Below are 24,361 nucleotides of genomic sequence, written 5' to 3' on the forward strand. Positions count from 1 at the left end.
CACAAGGAAGCTCTTTCTATAGCTTAATAATGTTTTTGTGTGTTACGAGAAAGCCTGTCTCCTCTCACCTTTTAATAACGCCATTATCGGAGAACAGCTCTGAGAACAGCTCTGAGAGAAGGCCTCACCCTCTGTGCCCTGTTGTTGGCCCTACAGAGGAACTGGTTGGCCACTGTGTGAGACAGGAGGCTGGACTAGGTGGACCACTAGTCTGATCCAGCAGGGCTCTTCTTATGTTCTTCTCAGGGGAAGGCCTCAGCCTCTGTGCCCTGTTGTTCACCCTACAGAGGAACTGTTCGGCCACTGTGTGAGACAGGATGCTGGACTAGATGGACCACTGGTCTCATCCAGCAGGGCACGTCTTATGTTCTTCTCAGGGGAAGGCCTTGGCCTCTGTGTCCTGTTGTTGGCCCTATGGAGGAACTGGTTGGCCATTGTGTGAGGCAGGATGCTGGACTAGATGGACCACTGGTCTGATCCAGCAGGGCTCTTCTTATGTTCTTCTCAGGGGAAGGCCTCAGGCTCTGTGCCCTGTTGTTGGCTCTACAGAGGAACTGGTTGGCCACTGTGTGAGGCAGGATGCTGGACTAGATGGACCACTGGTCTGATCCAGCAGGGCTCTTCTTATGTTCTTCTCAGGGGAAGGCCTCAGGCTCTGTGCCCTGTTGTTGGCTCTACAGAGGAACTGGTTGGCCACTGTGTGAGACAGGAGGCTAGACTAGGTGGACCACTAGTCTGATCCAGCAGGGCTCTTCTGAGGTTCTTAGGAAGGCCTTGGCCTCTGTGCATGGTTTCTAGTCTTCCAGAGGAACTGATTGGCCACTTTGGAAGACAGAATGCTGGCTAGATGGATTATAGGCTTTTTTTGTAGCAGGAACTCCTTTGCATATTAGGCCACACACCCCTGATGTATAGGGCTCTTAGTTCAGGGACAACTGTAAGCTCCAAGACGATTGGCTACATCAGGGGTGTGTGGCCTAATATGCAAAGGAGTTCCTGCTACAAAAAAAGCCCTGGACAGGCCACTGGTCTGATCCAGCACAGTTCTTCTTCTGTCCTTATGAAGACCTCGGCCTTTGTGCCCTGTTGTTGGCCCTCCAGAGGGACTGGTTGGCCACAGTGTGGGACAGGATTCTGGACTAGATAGCCCAGTGGTCTGATCCAGCAGGGCTCTTCTGAGGTTCTTACCACAGGAAGGCCTTGGCCTCTATGCCTTGTTGTTGGCCCTCCAGAGGGGCTGGTTGGCCACTATGAGACAGGACGCTGGACTAGGTGGACCCTCACTGGTCTGATCTAGCAGGGCTCTTCTGAGGTTCTTCTCAGGGGAAGGCCTCGGCCTCTCTGCCCTGTTGTTGGCCCTCCAGAGGAACTGGTTGGCCACTGTGTGAGACAGGAGGCGGGACTAGATGGACCCTCACTGGTCTGACCCAGCAGGGCTCTTCTGATGTTCTTCTCAGGGGAAGGCCTCAGAGGCCTCTCTGCCCTGTTGTTGACCCTCCAGAGGAACTGGTTGGCCACCGTATGAGACAGGAGGCTGGGCTAGATGGACCACTCATCTGATCCAGCAGGGCTCCACTCATTTAATTTAATTTTTTCGATTTATACCCCGCCCTATCCCGCAAGCGGACTCAGGCCGGCTTACCACATTAAAAACTTTACAGCAAGATTAAATCAACCACATCCAAGCTAAACAATATCATAATTACAAAATTATCTATAGATCAAATCCATGATCCACGTCATTGGCAATGAGTCATAAAGCCACATATAGGCTGGTAGTACTCCGCATAACTTGAGCACCCAGGTAGTAAGGTGCTGGGTAAGGTTGCCAAGTCCAATTCAAGAAATATCTGGGGACTTTGGGGGTGGAGCCAGGAGACTTTGGGGTGAAGCCAAGACCAAGGCGGTGACAAGCATCATTGAACTCCAAAGGGAGTTCTGGCCATCACATTTAAAGGGACCGCACACCTTTTCAATTCCTTCCTTCCATAGGAAATAATGAAGGATGGGGCACTTTCTTTTGGGGCTCATAGAACTGGACCCCCTGGTCCAATCCTTTTGAAACTTGGGGGGTATTCTGGGGAGAGGCACTAGATGCTATACTGAAAATTTGGTGCCTCTACCCCAAAAAACAGCCCCCCCCAGAACCCCAGATACCCGCAGATCAATTCTCCATGATTTTCTATGGGAATAAATCTCCATAGGGAATAATAAGAGTTTCCAGCAGACATTTCCCTCTCCTCCCCCCGCTTTCTGATGACCCTGAAGCGGGGGGATGGCCTCCAAACCGGGGGATCTCCTGCCCCACACCTGGGGATTGGCAACCCTAGTGCTGGGGGAAGCGATGACTTCAGGGGACACCCGCTGGATCAGTTAAAAGCCTGGCGGAAGAGCTCCATCTTACAGGCCCTGCGAAACTTGGATAAGGCTCACAGGGCCCGGAACTCCAAGGGTAGCTCATTCCAGCAGGCTAGGCTTCCCAACTCTCCCGCCCTGGCGGGGGACCCCAGGATTTCCACCCTCTTCCCTCGCTCCCCCCAAAAAATGGAAGCGGGGGGAGAGGGGGGAAACGGCGCCGAGCCGCCGGATCCTGGAGCCGGCGAGGCCGCCGCACCGCTGCCACCCCCCGCAGTTTCTCCTCCGAGATGGGCCCAGGTTGAGCCCATCTCGGAGGAGCAGCCAAGAAGCGGCAGCAGCGCAGGGGAGGGCGAGGCAGGCCAGGAGCATGGCGAGCCGCGAATCCGGGCCCTTCTAGGACCCGGACTTGCGGCTCGGCACACTCCTGGCCCGCCTCCACCCCCCCCCTCTGCTTCCATCCCAGAGGCGGAGGGGGCGAGGCCGCCGCGCCGCTGCCGCCTCTCCTCTGCTCACCGTGGCTGCTCCTTCAAGATGGGCTCAGGCTGAGCCCATCTCAGAGGAACAGCCACGGCGAGCGGAGCAGAGGCGGTAGCTGCGGGGCGGCTCGCCACGCTCCCCGGTGCCGTTTTCCCCCTCCCCCTAGCTCCACCCCAGTGTCTCCTGGCTCCACCCCCAAAGTCTCCTGGCTCCACCCCCAAAGTCCCCAGATATTTCTGGGGTTGGATTTGGCAGCCCTACAGCAGGCAGGGGCCCGAACCAAAAAGGCCCTGGCCCTTGTTGAAGCCATTCAGGCATCCTTCAGACCAGGGATCACAAGAAGATATTGTCCAGCTGACCTCAGAGCCTGGGGATGGGGGGAGGCTGCTATGGAAAAAGGCGGTACCAAAGTTATGCAGGACCCAGGCCATAAAGGCCCTTAAAGGTAAGGACCAACACCTTATGTTCTTAATGCTTCATCCTAGGATCTGGAGTAGCGGTCCCCAACCTTTTTGGCACCAGGGACCGGTTTTGTGGAAGACAATTTTTCCACGGATTGGGGGGGGGGGGCATGATGATTTTGGGATGATACAATTGTGGACTTTATTTTTTATTAGTTTGGTGTAGTGGTTAAGTGTGTGGACTCTTATCTGGGAGAACTAGGTTTGATTCCTCTCTCCGCCAATTGCAGCTGCTGGAATGGCCTTGGATTAGGCATAGCTCTCGCAGAGTTGTCCTTGAAAGGGCAGGTTCTGGGAGAGCTCTCTCAACCCCATCTACCTCACAGGGTGTCTTTTGTGGGGGAGGAAGGTAAAGAAGATTGTGAGCGGCTCTGAGACTCTTCGGAGTGGAGGGCGGGATATAAATCCAATATCTTCATCTACCTCACAGGGTGTCTGTTGTGGGGGAGGAAGGTAAAGAAGATTGTGAGCGGCTCTGAGACTCTTCAGAGTGGAGGGCGGGATATAAATCCAATATCTTCATCTACCTCACAGGGTGTCTGTTGTGGGGGAGAAAGGGAAAGGAGATTGTGAGCCACTCTGAGACTCTTTGGAGTGGAGGGCGGGATATAAATCCAATATCTTCATCTACCCCACAGGGTGTCTGTTGTGGGGGAGAAAGGGAAAGGAGATTGTGAGCCTCTCTGAGACTCTTCGGAGTGGAGGGCGGGATATAAATCCAATATCTTCATCTACCTCACAGGGTGTATATTGTGGGGGAGGAAAGTAAAGGAGATTGTGAGCCGCTCTGAGACTCTTCGGAGTGGAGGGCGGGATATAAATCCAATATCTTCATCTACCTCACAGGGTGTCTGTTGTGGGGGAGAAAGGGAAAGGAGATTGTGAGCCGCTCTGAGACTCTTCGGAGTGGAGGGCGGGATATAAATCCAATATCTTCATCTACCTCACAGGGTGTATATTGTGGGGGAGGAAAGTAAAGGAGATTGTGAGCCGCTCTGAGACTCTTCGGAGTGGAGGGCGGGATATAAATCCAATATCTTCATCTACCTCACAGGGTGTCTGTTGTGGGGGAGGAAGGGAAAGGAGATTGTGAGCCGCTCTGAGACTCTTCGGAGTGGAGGGCGGGATATAAATCCAATATCTTCATCTACCTCACAGGGTGTCTGTTGTGGGGGAGGAAGGGAAAGGAGATTGTGAGCCGCTCTGAGACTCTTCGGATTGGAGGGCGGGATATAAATCCAATACCTTCATCTACCTCACAGGGTGTCTGTTGTGGGAGAGGAAGGGAAAGGAGATTGTGAGCCGCTCTGAGACTCTTCGGAGTGGAGGGCGGGATATAAATCCAATATCTTCATCTACCTCACAGGGTGTCTGTTGTGGGGGAGGAAGGGAAAGGAAATTGTGAGCCGCTCTGAGACTCTTCGGAGTGGAGGGCGGGATATAAATCCAATATCTTCATCTACCTCACAGGGTGTCTGTTGTGGGGGAGGAAGGTAAAGGCGATTGTGAGCCACTCTGAGACACTGAGATTTGGAGCGGAGGGCAGGATACTATTATTATTATTACTACATTGTAATATATAATGAAATAATTATACAACTCACAGCCCAGTTGCTAACAGGCCACGGACTGGTACCGGTCCACAGTCCAGGGTTTGCGAACCTCTGATCTGGAGTATGCACCAACCGCAAACTATCAAACGGAAAGGCTGATTTAGTGCGATGACGAACACCACAGATGCCACAGAAGGGGGGAGAAAACCTCAAAAGAGAGATAGCTTTCAAAGGGCAAGCATACCAGCCATTTGAGAATGTGAGGGACTGACTTGAGGAAGAAAGCAGGGATCGGCTCGTAAGCAAGGGGAAAGCAGGTTTTCCAGCTTCGCTACCGGAGATGTGAAGAAATTAGCCTTTGCGTTTTGCAGGTGGTATGGCCTGGGGGAATGGCATAAAACCTGGCATGGAATATCTGGAAGTTTGATCAGTGTTACTTAATCTGAAGGTGTCAAGAGATCCTGACAGCTAATGGGTTTCAACCATTCACAGATGCCTTTTTATTTTCGGAAGCCTCCGAGAAAAGAGCGAAATCTTCTACTGCGGTTCGATGCGTTCCCCATCTGGATGCAAACCCTTCCCCCGCAACGCACAAGAGGCTTTCTGAGGAGAAAAAAATGGAAACGGCTTTCTGAGGAGAAAAACTCCCACAATGCTTTGCGCTGACCCCAAAACTACAGGGCTGTCTTCTAGAGGCAGCAAGAACAGGCCTGTGCGTTTTTAAAAAACACTCCAACAAGAAATATTTTTTTAAAAAATTATTTCTTTATTTTTTCTTTATGTCACTTTTAATCTGCCTTTCTCACGAGGACTCAAGGTGGATTACACTGAGCGACTGGTTAAAATGTGGAATTCGCTGACAGAGGATTCGGTGATGGCCACGGGGCGGTAGGCGGTTTCAAAAGATTAGATAGATTCATTGAGGTCATGGGGGTGCGGCTCAGTGGTAGAGCCTCTGCTTGGCACGCAAAAGGTCCCAGGTTCAATCCCCAGCATCTCTAGTTAAAGGGTCCAGTAGCAGGTGATATGAAAGACTTCTGCCTGAGATCTTGGAGCTTCATGAAGAGTGTCTGTGGCTCAGTGGTAGAGCCTCTGCTTGGCATGCAGAAGGTCCCAGGTTCAATCCCCAGCATCTCTAGTTAAAGGGTCCAGTAGCAGGTGATATGAAAGACTTCTGCCTGAGATCTTGGAGCTTCACGAAGAGTGTCTGTGGCTCAGTGGTAGAGCCTCTGCTTGGCATGCAGAAGGTCCCAGGTTCAATCCCCAGCATCTCTAGTTAAAGGGTCTAATAGCAGGTGATATGAAAGACTTCTGCCTGAGACCCTGGAGCTTCACGAAGAGTGTCTGTGGCTCAGTGGTAGAGCCTCTGCTTGGCATGCAGAAGGTCCCAGGTTCAATCCCCAGCATCTCTAGTTAAAGGGTCTAATAGCAGGTGATATGAAAGACTTCTGCCTGAGACCCTGGAGCTTCACGAAGAGTGTCTGTGGCTCAGTGGTGGAGCCTCTGCTTGGCACGCAAAAGGTCCCAGGTTCAATACCCAGCATCTCCAGTTAAAAGGACCAGGCAGGAGGTGATGGGAAAGACCTCTGCCTGAGACCCTGGAGACTAATGGAGAAGGGCTGTGGCTCAGTGGTAGAGCATCTGCTTGGCATGCAGAAGGTCCCAGGTTCAATCCCCAGCATCTCCAGTTTAAAAGGGACCAGGTGATGCAGAAGACCTCTGCTTGAGACCCTGGAGAGCCAGAGAAAAGCTGTGGCTGAGTGGTAGAGCCTCTGCTTGGCACACAGAAAGTTCCTGGTTCAATCCCTGATGTCTCCAGTTAAAAGGTCCAGGCACAGGGTGACAGGAAAGACTTCTGCCTGAGACCCTGGAGCGCCACTGCCAGTCTGAGGAGCCCAATACTGACTTTGATATTGGAGGGACGGTGGCTCAGTGGCAGAGCATCTGCTTGGTAAGACGAAGGTCCCAGGTTCAATCCCGGCATCTCCATCTAAAATGGGTCCAGGCAAGTAGGCGTGAAAAACCTCAGCTTGAGACCCTGGAGAGCCGCTGCCATTCTGAGTAGACAATACTGACTTTGATAAACCGAGGGTCTGATTCAGTAGAAGGCAGCTTCATATGTCCATATGTTCATATATAACAGTGCCGACTAGCCCTGGTGACTGAGGGGGAATTCTCGGTTCAGAGGCACTTATCCTCAAATCCTAGAGCCGGGAGGCAACATCAGGTGAAGGCCTTGGTTCAATGCCCTGTTGTCGGCCCTTCAGAGGAACTGGTTGGCCACTGTGTGACACAGGATGCTGAGCTTGATGGACCACTGCTCTGATCCAGCAGACTTCTTCTTGTGTTCTTATGAAGGCCTCGGCCTCTGTGCCCTGCTGTTGGCCCTCCAGAGGAGCTGGTTGGCCATTGTATGAGACAGGAGGCTGAACTAGATGGACCACTGGTTGCTAGGGCTGTGTTGGAAAATACCTGGAGATTACGGGGGTGGATCCAGGAGAGGGCGGGGCTTGTGGAGGGGAGGGGCCTCAGCCAATGGAGAAAATAGAGGTTTTGCTCTGTAGCTCCTGTGCGATTGAGCAAGCCTGGCAAAGCGAGCTGCGATGCAGAAGGAAGCGAGAGAGAGGGAGAAGGAAGCAGACAGCAGACAGTTGCTCGGAGGCCTGATAGGAGCCCTCTTGGGGCCTGATTCAGCTCCCAGGTCACATGTTTGACACCCCTGGTTTAGACAGGGGGAACTTGGCAGGAGGAAAGGGTTAAGCACCTCTCCTTCCGCGCCGATCTCCCAATCAGCCCCAGGCAGCAGCTTTGAAGTTAGCAAAAATGAAAAGCAGGAAATCAGATTGTCAGCGCCTCCTTTGTTTTGGCCCTCCGCCACTGCGCAAGATCAGGAAACAGGGCTGGGCCTTTGACACGTCCTCAGAACCGAGACGAGAGCCGATCTTCTCCAGTTCCGTTCCTCTGTTGTCTCCAGGTTTCTGTCTGCGCCATGTTTCGTGGCCCTGGTTTAGCTGGGAGACTCTTTGGATTTCAGACAGGGACGGTTTCGCTGCAGGAAGATCGGGTTTTTTTGAGCTGTTCTTAATCGTTTCGTTGACTTACAGTCCGATCACAAGAGTTACGCCCTTCTGAGTTCATGGGAATCGATGGGATTAGAAGGGTGGGATCCTCAAAAACGGAGCTTTGCAGAGCTGGAAAAAAGGAGAGTCAGGCAACCAAGGTGAGGAGTAGGGTTGCCAATCCCCAGGTGGGGGCAGGGGATCCCCCGGTTTGGAGACCCTCCCCCCCCCGCTTCAGGGTCGTCAGAAAGCGGGGGGAGGGGAGGGAAATGTCTGCTGGGAACTCTATTATTCCCTATGGAGATTTATTCCCTTAGAAAATAATGGAGAATTGATCTACGGGTATCTGGGGCTCTGGGGGAGCTGTTTATTGGGGTAGAGGCACCAAATTTTCAGTATAGCATCTAGTGCCTCTCCCCAAATTATCCCCCAAGTTTCAAAATGTTTGGACCAGGGGGCCCAATTCTATGAGCCCCAAAAGAAGGTGCCCCTATCCTTCATTATTTCCTATGGAAGGAAGGAATTGAAAAGATATGCCGTCCCTTTAAATGTGAGGGCCAGAACTCCCTTTGGAGTTCAATGATGCTTGTCACAGCCTTGATCTTGGCTCCACCCCTAATGTCTCCTGGCTACACCCCCAAAGTCCCCAGATATTTCTTGAATTGGACTTGGCAACCCTAGTGAGGAGGGGGTTGGAGCTCCTTCCCTCTGAGGAAAGACTAAAGAGTCTGGGACTTTTCCATTTAGAAAAGAGACTACTAAGGGGGGAATTGTCACGATCCTGGGCCTAGCGAGGCCTACAGGCCCTAGGGAAGCCAGCTTAGGAGTACTGGGAAGATCCCCACTGTCCCTCTGATTGGGTTGCAAGGGTTTTGGAAGGAAACAGGCCCAGAGAGGGGTGGAGCCTGGGAAGAGAATATATAAAGGCCAAGCCCAGGAAGTGGGCGGTCTTTTCCTAGGAGGCAAAACTGAGGGAGAGCTGCTGCCAGGGAGAGACCCCCCACCCTGTGAGGTAGGGTGAGTAGGCCCAAGTCTGACTGAGACAGTTAGGGGCAGTAAGTACAGACGTGTTAGGGCAGGGGTGGCCAACGGTAGCTCTCCAGATTTTTTTTTGCCTACAACTCCCATCAGCCCCAGCCAACGTGGCCAATGGCTGGAGCTGATGGGAGTTGTAGGCAAAAAAACATCTGGAGAGTTACCGTTGGCCACCCCTGATCTGGACAAGTGTGATTTCCACAAAGGAGCCAACACCTCCACTGCCTCCTTCCATTAAAGGCCTTTTTTTGTGCCTTTCCTTGGATAAATCCAGAACTGATTCCAGGTGTGCATCTTCGTTCTAAGCAGGTCTCAGATTCAGCAGGAGCTCACAGGAGTGCAGCATGGCCAATGGCTGGGGCTGATGGGAGTTGTAGGCAAAAAACATCTGGAGAGCCAACATTCCCTACCCCTGGCCTAAGCTTAAGGAGGCCTGGAACGGCTTGGGAGGGTTCTCTGGGACTCTTCAAAGGAGACCCTTAACCCAGAGTGGTGGCAGCAATTGGTAAGACCCCCCTGAGTCGCCACGGGACATGATAAGAGGGTTATAAAATTATGCCTGGGGTGGAGAGAGTCTTTTGAATTTACGCTTCTGGAATATAGGAAACCTATAGGAAACTGCCCTGAGCCCTGCCTGGTAGGGTTGCCAATCCCCAGGTGGGGGCAGGGGATCCCCCGGTTTGGAGGCCCTCCCCCCGCTTCAAGGTCATCAGAAAGCGGGGGGAGGGGAGGGAAATGTCTGCTGGGAACTCTGTTCTTCCCTATGGAGATTTATTCCCATAGAAACTCATGGAGAATTGATCCGCAGGTATCTGGGGCTCTGGGGGGCTGTTTTTTGAGGTAGAGGCACCACATTTTCAGTACAGCATCTAGTGCCTCTCCCCAAAATACCCCCCAACTTTCAAAACCCCAAAAGAAGGTGCCCTTGTCCTTCATTATCTCCTGTGGAAGGAAGGCATTGAAAAGGTGTGCTGTCCCTTTAAATGTGATGGCCAGAACTCCCTTTGGAGTTCAATGATGCTTGTCACAGCCTTGATCTTGGCTCCACCCCTAATGTCTCCTGGCTCCACCCCCAAAGTCTCCTGGCTCCACCCCCAAAGTCCCCAGATATTTCTTAAATTGGACTTGGCAACCCTACTGCCTGGTGATGAAGGGAGCAGGATAAAAATATAAATAAATAAATTACAGAACAGTATAGGGGCCCGGGGTGGCCGAACTGTGGTTCTTTCACGCGCATTATGTGGCTCTTGAAGCCCCCACCACCCCGTTAGCCAGTTTGGAGAAGGCATTTCTCTCTTTAAATCACTTCTCTAAGCCAAGCCAGCTGGCAGCTTGGAGAATACATATAAGCAGGGGTGATTTTGTAGAAAAACAGGTGGTGGAGCTCATCCAGGGATTGTTATGCAGCTGCACCTGCTATTCAATGGACAAGGAGGCGGAACTCTCAGAAGGAGGAGGTGGAATTCTCAGAACGGCTTAGGATAGGGTTGCCAATCCCCAGGTGGGGGCAGGGGATCCCCCAGTTTGGAGGCCCTCCCCCCGCTTCAGGGTCGTCAGAAAGCGGGGGGGGGGGGGGAAATGTCTGCTGGGAACTCTGGTTATTCCCTATGGAGATTTATTCCCATAGAAAATAATAGAGAATTGATCCACGGGTATCTGGGGCTCTGTAGGGAGCTGTTTTTTGGGGTAGAGGCACCAAATTTTCAGTATAACATCCAGTGCCTCTCCCCAAAATATCCCCCAAGTTTCAAAAAGATTGGGCCAGGGGATCCAATTCTATGAGCCCCAAAAGAAGGTGCCCCTAACCACTATTTCTTATGAAAGGAAGGAATTGAAAAGGTGTGCCGTCCCTTTAAATGTGATGGCCAGAACTCCCTTGGAGTTCAATTATGCTTGTCACCGCCTTGATATTGGCTCCACCCCTAAGGTCTCCTGGATCCACCCCCAAAGTCTCCTGGCTCCACCCCCAAAGTCCCCAGATATTTCTTAAATTGGACTTGGCAACCCTAGTTTAGGAGCTGCGCTCCTATGAGCTCCCACTGCATCTGGAAAGGAAAGGTTCCCTGTGCAAGCACCGGTTGGGGTGGGGGGGAGGGAAAGGAGATCGTGAGCCGCTCTGAGACTCTTCGGAGTGGACGGCGGGATATAAATCCAATATCTTCATCTACCTCACAGGGTGTCTGTTGTGGGGGACGAAGGGAAAGGAGATCGTGAGCCGCTCTGAGACTCTTCGGAGTGGACGGCGGGATATAAATCCAATGTCTTCATCTACCTCACAGGGTGTCTGTTGTGGGGGACGAAGGGAAAGGAGATCGTGAGCCGCTCTGAGACTCTTCGGAGTGGACGGCGGGATATAAACCCAATATCTTCATCTACCTCACAGGGTGTCTGTTGTGGGGGAGGAAGGGAAAGGAGATTGTGAGCCGCTCTGAGACTCTTCGGAGTGGACGGCGGGATATAAATCCAATATCTTCTTCATCTTCTTCTTCTTCTTTTTTATTTATTTATATTATATTTTTATTTATTTATTTATTTATAAAATATGATGCCACCTAAAATACACATAAAAATACGAATACAGACTTGAAGACACTGACACCGAAGATGTAAAACTAGTGTTAAAACCAAGGATGAACTAAAAACCCTGTCTAGACCTCTTTGTTTCTTCCCTTAATAAATAAATTATTTATTCACTGCCTAAGCCAGCATTTAACGCAGTAAAATCATACAAAATTAAAACTTGATTGTCCATAGAATCTAGGGTTGCCAAGTCCAATTCAAGAAATATCTGGGGACTTTGGGGGTGGAGCCAGGAGACATTGGGGGTGGAGCCAGGAGCAAGGCTGTGACAAGCACAATTGAACTCCAAAGGGAGTTGTGGCCATCACATTGAAAGGGACGGCACACCTTTTCAACGCCTTCCTTCCATAGGAAATCATGAAGGACAGGGGCACCTTCTTTTGGGGCTCATAGAATTGGACCCCCTGGTCCAATCTTTTTGAAACTTGGGAGGTATTTTGGGGAGAGGCACTAGATGCTATACTGAAAATTTGGTGCCTCTATCTCAAAAAACAGACCCCCCCAGAGCCCCCGATACCCACGGATCAATTCCCTATCATTCCCTATGGGAATCGTTCATGGAGGTGCATGATGGCTCTCGGGGCGGGGCTTGCCCCTTCAGCCAGCTGGCTGGGGGAGGGGGGAAGCCTGTAAAACCGGGGGATCCCCCCTCTGGGACCTGGGGATTGGGATAAAAGGCATAAAATACTGTTATAAAACTCTCTCTCTCTCTCTCTCTCGGCTTGGCTTCGCGAACGAAGATTTAAGAAGGGTGCAATAGTCCACGTCTGCTGCAGGCTCGCTGGTGGCTGACAAGACCAATGTGGGACAGGCAGGTCCGGCCACAGTGGCTGCAGGGAAAAGTCTGATTCGGGGTTGGGGCTGTAGCAGTGCGATTCTTCCTCAATCTCCTTTTGTCCTGAAGACCAGCTATGCGTGCGTTCTCAAAGGAAGAGACAGCCTGGTGGATGGTGTGCCTCCATGCTTTGCGATCTGAGGCTAGGTCCGACCACTGGTGATGGTTGATGCGACAGGTTGATGCGACAGTTATAAAACTACAAATATAACAAAACATGGCAGTCACAGCCAACAGATTGGCAAAGGTGTTTAGCCATTTCCTGACTGGATCGTTAGAGCTTTCCTTATTCTTGTGGCAAGCCAGCCACATTTTGCTCATTTGTATGTCCCCTCAGGGTTCCTATCTCTAAGAAGATTCTTAAGGAGCTGCAGTTTTTGGCTACCGGTAAAAGGTCTGGTCGTGGAAAAATGGAAGTACTTCTCGATGATCATTATAAGCCTCACAGTCAAATATGACCTGGACTAGAGATTGGATCCCATCATTGCGGCTCAGGGACATCATCGTTCTTGTAACGGCACCTTTTTGTATCTCCCTTCCACCACCACTGAAGGGAGAACGTCCCCTTGCCTTCCCCAGGCATCTACACTTTGCCATTTTACCGACCTCGGCTGAGTCAACCGCGAGCCGGCTTAGGGTTGCCAATCCCCAGGTGGGGGCAGGGGATCCCCCGGTTTGGAGGCCCTCCCCCCGCTTCAGGGTTGTCAGAAAGCGGGGGGAGGGGAGGGGAATGTCTGCTGGGAACTCTGTTATTCCCTATGGAGATTTATTCCCATAGAAAATAATGGAGAATTGATCCGCGGGTATCTGGGGCTCTGGGGGGGGGGGGCTGTTTTTTGAGGTAGAGGCACCAAATTTTCAGTACAGCATCTAGTGCCTCTCCCCAAAATATCCCCCAAGTTTCAAAACGATTGGACCAGGGGGGTCCAATTCTATGAGCTCCAAAAGAAAGTGCCCCTATCCTTCATTATTTCCTATGGAAGGAAGGCATTGAAAAGGTGTGCCGTCCCTTTAAATGTGAGGGCCAGAACTCCCTTTGGAGTTCAATTATGCTTGTCACAGCCTTGATCTTGGCTCCACCCCTAATGTCTCCTGGCTCCACCCCCAAAGTCTCCTGGCCCCCACCCCCAAAGTCCCCAGATATTTCTTAAAATGGACTTGGCAACCCTAAGCCGGCTACCTGAAAACCCAGCTTCCGCCGGGGATCGAACTCAGGTCGTGAGCAGAGCTTAGGACTGCAGCAGTGCAGCTTTAACACTCTGCGCTACGGGGCTCTTAAGAACTGGAGATGGAGCAAAGCACAAACCATTTGCTGGGCTTCCCCTCCCAGGCCTTTCCGCATCTGGCTAACGGCTGAGTCCCAACCCGCCTCCCGGCTGAGGAACCATCGACAGAAGTGAGAGCAGCGAACTGCAGGCCGCTCGTCCTGGGAAAGAGATCGGAGAGAGTTATTGCAGGGAAGTCCCCGAAGCCTTTCGCCACACGGTGCAGGTGCAGCTTTTAAAAGGGGGAGAGAGACGGTGTCGGGGGTGGGGGGAGGCTCCGGGGCTGGTATAAATCAGAGCCGTAATGCATACAGAAAGAGCACAGCCAAGTATGAAATGAAATAAAACAGGTACAGAGGGAAGCCGACAAAAGAAACCTGCTGCGCTTTGCGGAGAAGGGCAGGCTTGGAAAAGACAGGTGATGTTTGCAAGACAGGCTGAAAGCACAACCCGGGGAAGAAGAAGAAGAAGAAGAAGAAGGAAGAAGAAGAAGAAGAAGAAGAAGAAGAAGAAGAAGAAGAAGAAGAAGAAGAAGAAGAAGAAGAAGAAGAAGAAGAAGAAGAAGAAGAAGAAGAAGAAGAAGAAGAAGAAGAAGAAGAAGAAGAAGAAGAAGAAGAAGAAGAAGAAGTTGACAGGAAAGACCTGGCAACTCTGCCTCCATGTGCTAAGTTCACTATGGCCCACCACTGAGAGATTTACAAATACCTCAGAAGTTGATCTGGAGTTACCAGCTAGACCAGGGGCGGCCAACGGTAGCTCTCCAGTTGTTTTTTGCCTACAACTCCCATCAGCCCCAGCCAGCATGGCCAATGGCTGAGGCTGATGGGAGTTGTAGGCAAAAAACGTCTGGAGAGCTACCGTTGGCCACCCCTGAGCTAGCCAGTTTTCTGTTGGCATGACCAAGTCGTCCTCCTTCCTTGACAGTTGAGGGGTTTGATGTTAGTGGTTAAGAGCGGCGGGCTCTAATCTGGAGAACTGGTTTGATTCCCCACTCCTCCTCCACATGCAGCCAGCTGGGTGACCTTGGGTCAGTCACAGCTCTCTCAGAGCTCTCTCAGCCCCACCTACCTCGCAGGGGATCTGTTGTGGGGAGAGGAACAGAAGGTGATTGTAAGCTGCTCTGAGACTCCTTCTGGTAATGAAAAGCAGGATATAAAAACCAACACCACTACCACCAGGGCGCTTTTTGTCGCAGGAACTCCTTTGCATATTAGGCCACACATCCCTGATGTAGCCAATCCTCCAAGAGCTTACAGGACTTTTAGTACAGGGCCTACTGTAAGCTGCAGGAGGATTGGCTACATCAGGGGTGTGTGGCCTAATACCAGGCTTTTATTTAGCAGGACCTCCTTTGCATATTAGGCCACACCTGCCTGATGTAGCCAATCCCCCAAGAGCTTACAGGGCTCTTAGTACAGGGCCTACTGTAAGCTCCAGGAGGATTGGCTGCATCAGGGGTGTGTGGCCTAATATGCAAAGGAGCTTCTACTAGAATTCCACCCCTGGGCCACACCCCCTGATGTACGGCCAATCCTCCAAGCGGTTACAGGGCTCTTCGTACAGGGCCTACTGTAAGCTCCAGGAGGATTGGCTGCATCAGGGGTGTGTGGCCTGATATGCAAAGGAGCTTCTACGAGAATTCCACCCCTGGGCCACACAGCCCTGATGTAACCAGTCCTCCTGAAGCTTACAGGACTTTTAGTACAGGGCCTACTGTAAGCTGCAGGAGGATTGGCTACATCAGGGGTGTGTGGCCTAATATGCAAAGGAGTTCCTGCTACAGAAAAAGCCCTTACTACAACTACTACTACTTCCTCTTCCTCGTCTTCTTCTTCCTCCTCCTCTTCTTCATCTTCTTCCTCTTCACAACGTCATGCTTATTGAGGGCTGTACAGTTCAGCTGCACGCCTTTAGTGTGTGTGTGGTGGGGGGGAGTAAAGCGTGCCATTTTTTTTTTTAAAAAAAATTACACTTTGATGAAAACTTGATAGCGCAGATGTGCGGGCGCTCCAACCGACACTCATCTGCTAGACACAAACACGCGCCCACACCCTTCCTTCCCTGCCGTGACCTGCCTGAAGCCGCGCAAAACTTTTGGAACAGCTTCTCTCGAGTTCAATTGCGTTTCATAAGTGAAATTCTTAACCCAGGTTAAAGCAGTTTAATATCTATAAGAAGTTAATATCTGGGTGTTTTCCTCTTCCCCGATCTATCTGTCATTGGGGATAGCGATTCTCGAATGCCGAGAGTCTTGGTAATGCGTCCCAGATTGTACACCCAAAATTACCTTTCATTTATTTTCGAGGAGAGAGGGAAGTCCTCAGAGAACAGTGTAATAAAGAGGAAACTCAGCCTCTGCTGGGCGACTCCGTATTTCTGCAATGATCTCTTCAGACTCTCGTTTTATTAGAGATGCCAGATTCTTGGTTACCTTTGCCCTTCTGTGTAGAAATGGGGTGTTTTATGGTCAACTGCCGGAAAACACTGTAATAGAGTGGGTTCAACATAGGGTTGCCAATTCAAGAAATATCGGGGGACTTTGGGGGTGGAGCCAGGAGACTTTGGGGGCGGAGCCAGGAGACATTGGGGCGGAGCCAGGAACAAGGGTGCGACAAGCACAATTGAACTCCAAGGGAGTTCTGGCCATCACATTTAAAGGGACAGCACACCTTTTTAAATGTCTTCCTTCCATAGGAAATAATGAAGGATAGGGGCACCTTCTTTTGGGGCTCACAGAATTGGACCCCCTGGTCCGATCGTTTTGAAACTTGGGGGGGGGTACTTTGGGAAGAGGCACTAGATACTATACTGAAAATTTGGTGCCTCAGCCTCAAAAAACAGATCCTCCAGAGCCCCCGAAACCTCCAGATCAATTCCCCATTATACCCTACGAGAATCGATCTTCACATAGGGAATAATGAAGTGCCCAGCAGACATTTCCCTCCCCCCCCCACCCCGTTTCTGGCGAATCTGATGCAGGGGATTGGCCTCTCTACTCAAGAGTTGCTGCAAGCTTCTTCACAGCAACACAGACACCCCATCCCAAGAGGAAGCCTTTCAATCGGAGACTGAAGCCTCCGGAGGTGCAAAGGCACATGGTCCTCTGGGGGCGGGGCTTCCCCCTGCCGGCCAGCTGACTGGGGGCGGGAAGGAGCCTGGGAAAGTGGAAGAACCCCGCTGGGACCTGGGGATTGGCAAGCCTAGTTCGACGCAAGGAAGACGCGAGGTGGTCGTGATCGTAGCTCTTTGTTTCAGTACAGCACAGTACTCTAAGGCTGCACTCTAAGACTGGAGAACTGGGCCAGCTATATACACATCAGAGTTCCCGCACTAACACGCCATTGGATCATTCAAACCAGCAAGGGGCCTATGATTGGAGCAGGGCAGCGGGGATTCGGATCCTCCTGCCCATTGTTCCTAAGTCCCCTGGCTCCAATGAGCCAGGCAGGAACACACATAAAAGTCTTCGCATTAGTCGTCCGCGTACACAACAGTCTCCATGCCTGCGTCTCGTGGCACCGCTAGAAAAAAAAACGGTGGCCTGAAATGCATGATGCCATTTTAGCAGGGCTTTTAGTTGTAGCAGGAGCTCCTTAGCCTATTAGGCCACACACCCCTGATGTAGCCAATCCTGATGGAGCTTACAGTAGGCCCTGTACGAAGAGCCCTGTAAGCTCTTGGAGGATTGGCTACATCAGGGGTAGAATTCTAGCAGAAGCTCCTTTGCATATTAAGGCACACCCCCTGATGTAGCCAATCCTCCTGGAGCTTACAGTAGGCCCTGTACTAAGAACCCTGTAAGCTCTTGGAGGATTGGCTACATCAGGGGTGTGTGGCCCAGGGGTGGAATTCTAGCAGAAGCTCCTTTGCATATTAGGCCACACCCCCTGATGTAGCCAATCCTCCTGGAGCTTACAGTAGGCCCTGTAAAAAGAGCCCTGTAAGCTCTTGGAGGATTGGCTACATCAGGGGTGTGTGGCCTAATATGCAAAGGAGTTCCTGCTTTAAGAAAAAAGCCCTGCATGTTAGATACATCAAGAGATGGTATTGTTGCATCTTTGTAGCCTCAGGACTATGTGTTTCAGAAGCATACGTTATCTGGGGTCACCAGATGGACAGTTCTTTGTTGGCATAACCAAGTTTTCCTCCTGTCTACTTGACAGGTGACGGGTTTGCTGTCGTGGTTAAGAGTGGCGGACTCTAATCTGGAGGACTGGGTTTGATTCCCCACTCTGTCTCCACATGAAGCCAGCTGGGTGACCTTGGGCCAGTCACAACTCTCTCAGATTATAAAAACCAACTCTTCTTCTTCTCTCTCCTTCCTTGCTTCCTTCCTTGAGCCAGTTTGGTGTAGTGCAGGGGTGGACAAAATGCGGCTTGGGAGCCACATGTGGCTCTTCCACACATCTTGTGTGGCTCTCAAAGCCAGCTTGGAGAAGGCATTTCTCACTTTAAATCACTTCTCCAAGCCAAGCCAGCTGACAGCTTAGAGAATGCATTTAAAGTTGCTCTCTTTCCACCTCTTCCTCCCTCATCTATTTTCCTTCCTTCCTTCCGGCTCTCAAGCATCTGATGTTCATGTCTTATGGCTCTCGAATATTTGATGTTTATTCTATGTGGCTCTTACATTAAGCAAGTTTAGCCACCTCTGGTGTAGTGGTTAAGTGTGCGGACTCTTATCAGGGAGAACCGGATTTGATTCTCCCTTCTTCCACTTGCAGCTGCTGGAATGGCCTTGGGTCAGCCAGAGCTCTCTTATCTGGGAGAATCGGGTTTGATTCCCCACTCCTCCACTTGCAGCTGCTGGAATGGCCTTGGGTCAGCCATAGCTATCACAGGAGTTGTCCTTGAAAGGGCAGCTTTTAGGAGAGCTCTCTCTCTCAGCCCCACCCACCTCACAGGGTGTCTGTTGTGGGGGGAGAAAATATAGGAGATTGTAAATCGCTCTAAGTCCCTGATTCAGAGAGAAAGGCGGGGTATAAATCTCCTTCCTTCCTTCCTTCCTTCCTTCCTTCCTTCCTTCCTTCCTTCCTTCCTTCCTTCCTTCCTTCCTTCCTTCCTTCCTTCCTACAAATATCCAACAAATCTGAAACTAATCACCTCCCCAAACCTCACCCTTCCCAGACTCTGCCCCCAACCCTCCAGGAATCTCCCGCCCTGGAGCTGGCAACCCCAAGAGTCATGCTCTGTTCATCCACTAGTCCATCCATCAATTGCACATGGAATAATCTTCTTGCTTTCATTGACCCCTTCTTGGAATGAAGCTCATTCGCTAAGCAGGCCAGTTTTGCAGTGGCCCCGGAGATGACCAATGCAGCTTGGCTCCCCGTCAGAAAGAAACAGGAAATCGCATCCCTTTGTGAAAGCGGAGTTCTTCAAAGGACGCTTCAGCCTGGCATTGGAGGCCTTCCGCAACGATGCCTCAGCTCACCGAGCTCCAATTATATATTTCGGTTTGGATTGAAATATAGCCCCTTGGCAGCCAGAAATGGCAGGAGATCGTTGGAGAAAGTCAATTGCTGGGGAAACAGGGAAGGAAAATCAAGTGTGGGAAGCCAAGAGGACCAAAAATTAAAACCACACGAGCTTTTTGATAGCAAAGGCAAGAGCAGCCAAAGGAACGACCCACAGAATAGCGTTGCCAGGTTTGTGCTGGGAAATACCTGGAGACTTTGGGGGTGGATCTGGGAGAGGGCGGGGTTTGGGGAGGGGAGGGGCCTCAGCAGGGGACAAGGCCGTAGATCCCACCCTTCGAAGCACCCGTTTTCTCTAAGGGAGCTCATCTCTGCCAGCTGGGGATCAGTTGTCAAAGTGGGAGATCTCCAGGCCCCACCTGGAGACTGTAAACCAAACAGGAAAAACACAATATAGTTGAGAACCTTGGAGAACCACTAATGCATCGTTGGAGTAATAGACTAACTGCATGTATATTCTTTTTGAGCATTTGGTTCCAGATTATTGAAGTGTTTTGATCAGAGGAAGCTGATATCGAAACATGTAAATTCTACCTGGGAAACGTGTTTTCAAATATACTTCTTATTCGTCCTTGAGTCTTCACTACACCAGTTTGAAGAGCCAGTTTGGTGTAGTGGTTAAGTGTGCGGACTCTTTTCTGGGAGAACCGGGTTTGATTCCCCACTCCTCCACTTTCACCTGCTAGCATGGGCAGCTGCTGTGATTCCCCACTCCTCCACTTGCACCTGCTAGAAAGGGCAGCTGCTGTGAGAGCCCTCCCCAGCCCCACCCACCTCACAGGGTGTCTGTTGTGGGGGAGGAAGGTAAAGGAGATTGTGAGCCGCTCTGAGACTCTTCAGAGTGGAGGGCAGGATATAAATCCAATATCTTCATCTACCTCACAGGGTGTCTGTTGTGGGGGAGGAAGGGAAAGGAGATTGTGAGCCGCTCTGAGACTCTTCAGAGTGGAGGGCGGGATATAAATCCAATATCTTCATCTACCTCACAGGGTGTCTGTTGTGGGGGAGGAAGATAAAGGAGATTGTGAGCTGCTCTGAGACTCTTCGGAGTGGAGGGCGGGATATAAATCCAATATCTTCATCTACCTCACAGGGTGTCTGTTGGAGGGGGAGGAAGGGAAAGGAGATTGTGAGCCGCTCTGAGACTCTTCGGAGTGGAGGGCGGGATATAAATCCAATATCTTCATCTACCTCACAAGGTGTCTGTTGTGAGGGAGGAAGGTAAAGGAGATTGTGAGACGCTCTGAGACTTCGGAGTGGAGGGCGGGATATAAATCCAATATCTTCATCTTCTTCTACACTGCGACCTTGTTGTTTTGAGAGTCCTTCAGCAATAACTTTGCTTCTCCACGGAGAGGTCTTGGTTTCAACACTGCTACACTATAGCAGCCCTTTTGAGTGGACTCTTGAAGCGATTCTGGGTTTTTTTGTATGATTTGCAATGAGTTCAATGTATTTTCAGAAATTGCGAGCATGTAAAAACTGGGCTTAATGCTTTAAATGCATTCATAACTTTATTACTTAGCCTTACGGTAAATGCATCTCGGCCCTTACAGAAGTAAGTGTTTGTAGTTTATTGTTAGTCTTCAGAGACTTTTTGAGAGATTTGACATCTCTTTTGAACACCGTTCTCTCTACGTTCCCACCTTGAGACTGGCAACCTTCATTATGCAGAGGCAAACAACAGAGATCCAGTCCCCCGGAAGTAGGGTTGCCAGGTATGTGTTGGGAAATACCTAGAGACTTTGGGGTGTGGATCCGGGAGAGAGCAGGGTTTGGGAAGGGGAGGGGCCTCAACAGGGTACAATGCCACAGAGTCCACCCTTCAACGCAGCCGTTTTCTCCAGGGAACTGATGTCTGTAGCTTGAAGACCAGTTGAATATTCAAGAGATCTGAGTCATCCATCCGTCCCTTCCCTTCATTTCTTGCTTTTGCTGAAAGAGTGTGGGATACCAGCTAGCTATGTTTCTGTTCCAGGGCCACATGGCATCCAGGACTTAGCATCACCCTGGAAATCTTCTAAATTAATAAATACAAATTGGTTTTGGAAACAATTCCTGGTATTGTGGTTTAGTTGTTGCCTGCCAGTTTTCTTGTGCAGCTTTAATTGTTTATAAGAAAGAACCATGGAGATTTACTAAAGGGAAAGGCAGGATGTAAACATTCGATGTAAATAAAACGTTATACGATGCAGTTCCTGTCTTTTTCTGCGAATGGATCTCGGCCGGTAATGAAATACTATTGGAGTTCTAGATTGGAAATTCTACCATATTGTTTTATTGGAAGGTAGTCAGATGCTGAAGCTGAAGCTCCAATACTTTGGCCACCAAATGAGAAGGGAGCACTCCCTGGAGAAGACTCTTGAGAGTCCCTTGGACTGCAAGAAGATCCAGTCAGTCAGTCCTAAGGGAAATCAAACCAGATTGTTCCCTGGAAGGTCAGATGCTGAAGCTGAAACTCAAATACTTTGGCCACCAAATTAGAAGGGAGCACTCCCTGGAGAAGACTCTTGAGAGTCTCTTGGACTGCAAGAAAATCCAGTCAGTCAGTCCTAAGGGAAATCAACCCAGATTGTTCCCTGGAAGGTCAGATGCTGAAGCTGAAACTCAAATACTGCGGCGACCAAATGAGAAGGGAGCACTCACTGGAGAAGACTCTTGAGAGTCCCTTGGACTGCAAGAAGATCCAGTCAGTCAGTCCTAAGGGAAATCAACCCAGATTGTTCCCTGGAAGGTCAGATGCTGAAGCTGAAACTCAGATACTTTGGCCACCAAATGAGAAGGGAACACTCCCTGGAGAAGACTCTTGAGAGTCCCTTGGACTGCAAGAAGGTCCAATCAGTCAGTCCTAAGGGAAATCAACCCAGACTGTTCCCTGGAAGGTCAGATGCTGAAGCTGAAGCTCAAATACTTTGGCCACCAAATGAGAAGGGAGCACTCACTGGAGAAGACCCTGATGCTGGGAAAGACAGAAGGCAAAGAAGAAGGGAATGGCAAAAGATGAGATGGCTGGACAGCATTACTGATGTAACCAACACGAATCTGAGCAGACTTCGGAGGATGATGGAAGACAGGACGGCCTGGCGGGACTTTGTCCATGGGGTCGCAAAGAGTCGGACTTGACTGTGCGACTGAACAACAACAAAAGTGGTGGGGTGAGGTGGATCAGAGCTACAGAACTGAGGAAGAGGAGCTTTTAATTCTCTACTGTTTCCCCTAATTAAACATGTTGAGAACATGAGAAGCCATGTTGGAGCAGGCCCTTGTAACAAATGAGTTCGACATAGGTCTACCAATCTCCAGGTGGGGGTAGGGGATCCCCTGGTTTGGAGGCCTCCCCCCCCCCCCGCTTCAGGGTCATCAGAAAGCGGGGAGGAGGAAAACATCTGCTGGGCACTCCCATTATTCCCTATGGAGACTGCTTCCCATAGGGTATAATGGAGAATTGATCTGTGGGGATCTGGGGGAGATGTTGTTTGAGGTAGAGGCACCACATTTGCAGCATAGCATTGGGTGCCTCTCCTCAAAAGACCCTCCAAGTTTCAACAGGATGGGACTAGGGGGTCCAATTCTATGAGCCCCCAAAGAAGGTGCCCCTATCCTTCATTCTTTCTAATGGAGGGGAGGCATTTAAAAAGTGCAGTCCCTTTCAATGTGATGGCCAGAACCCCCTTTGGAGTTCAATGATGCTTGTCACAACCTTGCTCCTGGCTCCACCCCCAAAGGCTCCTGGCTCCACCCCCAAAGTCCCCAGATATTTCTTGAACTGGACTTGGCAACCCTAGTTCGACACCCCTTATTATAAACAGCACAGAGAGCATTTTGCTAGCAAAATTCCAGACGGCTTTTGCATCTGGTTAAAAAGAAGTTTAGTGACTGGCTTGCCCTCATTATAAATATTAACACTTAAGTGGTGCTGGGAAGATAAGAAGTTTTGAAGAAAGTTAAGACACTGCCGGAAGCATTAATAATGAAATTGAAACAAGAGGCTGATAATCTTGGAGAAAATAGGAATATGAGCATATATGAACATATGAAGCTGCCTTCTACTGAATCAGACCCTCTGTCCATCAAAGTCAGTCTTGTCTACTGAGACTGGCAGCGGCTCTCCAGGGTCTCAAGCGGAGGTTTTTCATGCCTACATGCCTGGACTCTTTTTGGTTAGAGATGCTGGGGACTGAAACTGGGACCTTCTGCTTACCAAGCAGATGCTCTGCCACTGTGCCACAGCCCCACTGTATGTCTCTCCAGGGTCTCAGGCTGAGGTCTTTCCCATCGCCTACTGCCTGGTCCTTTAACTGGAGATGCCAGGGATTGAACCTGGGACCTTCTGCTTACCAAGCAGATGCTCTACCACTGAGCCACAGCCCCACTGTATGTCTCTCCAGGGTCTCAGGCTGAGGTCTTTCCCATCGCCTACTGCCTGGTCCTTTAACTGGAGATGCTGGGGATTGAACTTGGGACCTTCTGCTTACCAAGCAGATGCTCTACCACTGAGCTACAGCCCCACTGTATGTCTCTCCAGGGTCTCAGGCTGAGGTCTTTCCCATCGCCTACTGCCTGGTCCTTTAACTGGAGATGCCAGGGATTGAACCTGGGACCTTCTGCTTACCAAGCAGATGCTCTACCACTGAGCCACAGCCCCACTGTATGTCTCTCCAGGGTCTCAGGCTGAGGTCTTTCCCATCGCCTACTGCCTGGTCCTTTAACTGGAGATGCTGGGGATTGAACTTGGGACCTTCTGCTTACCAAGCAGATGCTCTACCACTGAGCTACAGCCCCACTGTATGTCTCTCCAGGGTCTCAGGCTGAGGTCTTTCCCATCGCCTACTGCCTGGTCCTTTTAACTGAAGATGCCCGGGAATTGAACCTGGGACCTTCTGCTTACGGAGCAGATGCTCTACCACTGAGCCACCGTCTCTCCCCAATACTCCAGATACTTCTGAGGAAGTCTTTGGCTATGACAAAATGAGCTTATACCTGGGTGCTCATTGTGAATGGACCATGTTGTAGAGTTGTACCTCTTAAAATGCATAAAGTATCTTTACATGCCTTTCAAAAGTTTCATTAACCACTGTTAGCCCGTACATCACAGTTTTGTTTTTTGTATTGCTCAACTGGGGATTGGAAACCTTATTGCCAGCTGAGGCCCCCCTTCCCAACCCCCCCCCTCTCATGTTTCAGTCCCCCAAATCTCCAGATATTTCCCCACCCAGATCTGGGAACCCTAAAAACAGAGCCCGAGTTGATTATAAACAGGGGTG

The 24,361-nt window shown here is 50.6% G+C and overlaps 2 non-coding genes across 2 annotated transcripts; both read right to left on the reverse strand.

Moving 5' to 3' along the window:
• Positions 1-23,396: 23,396 nt before the first annotated feature.
• On the reverse strand, positions 23,397-23,468 carry TRNAT-GGU (transfer RNA threonine (anticodon GGU)). Its single transcript has one exon. It is a non-coding gene; the product is annotated as a tRNA-Thr (tRNA).
• A 202-nt stretch (positions 23,469-23,670) lies between these two features.
• Positions 23,671-23,742, reverse strand: TRNAT-GGU (transfer RNA threonine (anticodon GGU)). The gene has a single exon. It is a non-coding gene; the product is annotated as a tRNA-Thr (tRNA).
• Between the last annotated feature and the right edge of the window lie 619 nt (positions 23,743-24,361).

The sequence above is a fragment of the Heteronotia binoei genome, chromosome 3 (genome assembly GCF_032191835.1).
Source record: "Heteronotia binoei isolate CCM8104 ecotype False Entrance Well chromosome 3, APGP_CSIRO_Hbin_v1, whole genome shotgun sequence".
NCBI classification, from domain to species: domain Eukaryota; kingdom Metazoa; phylum Chordata; class Lepidosauria; order Squamata; family Gekkonidae; genus Heteronotia; species Heteronotia binoei.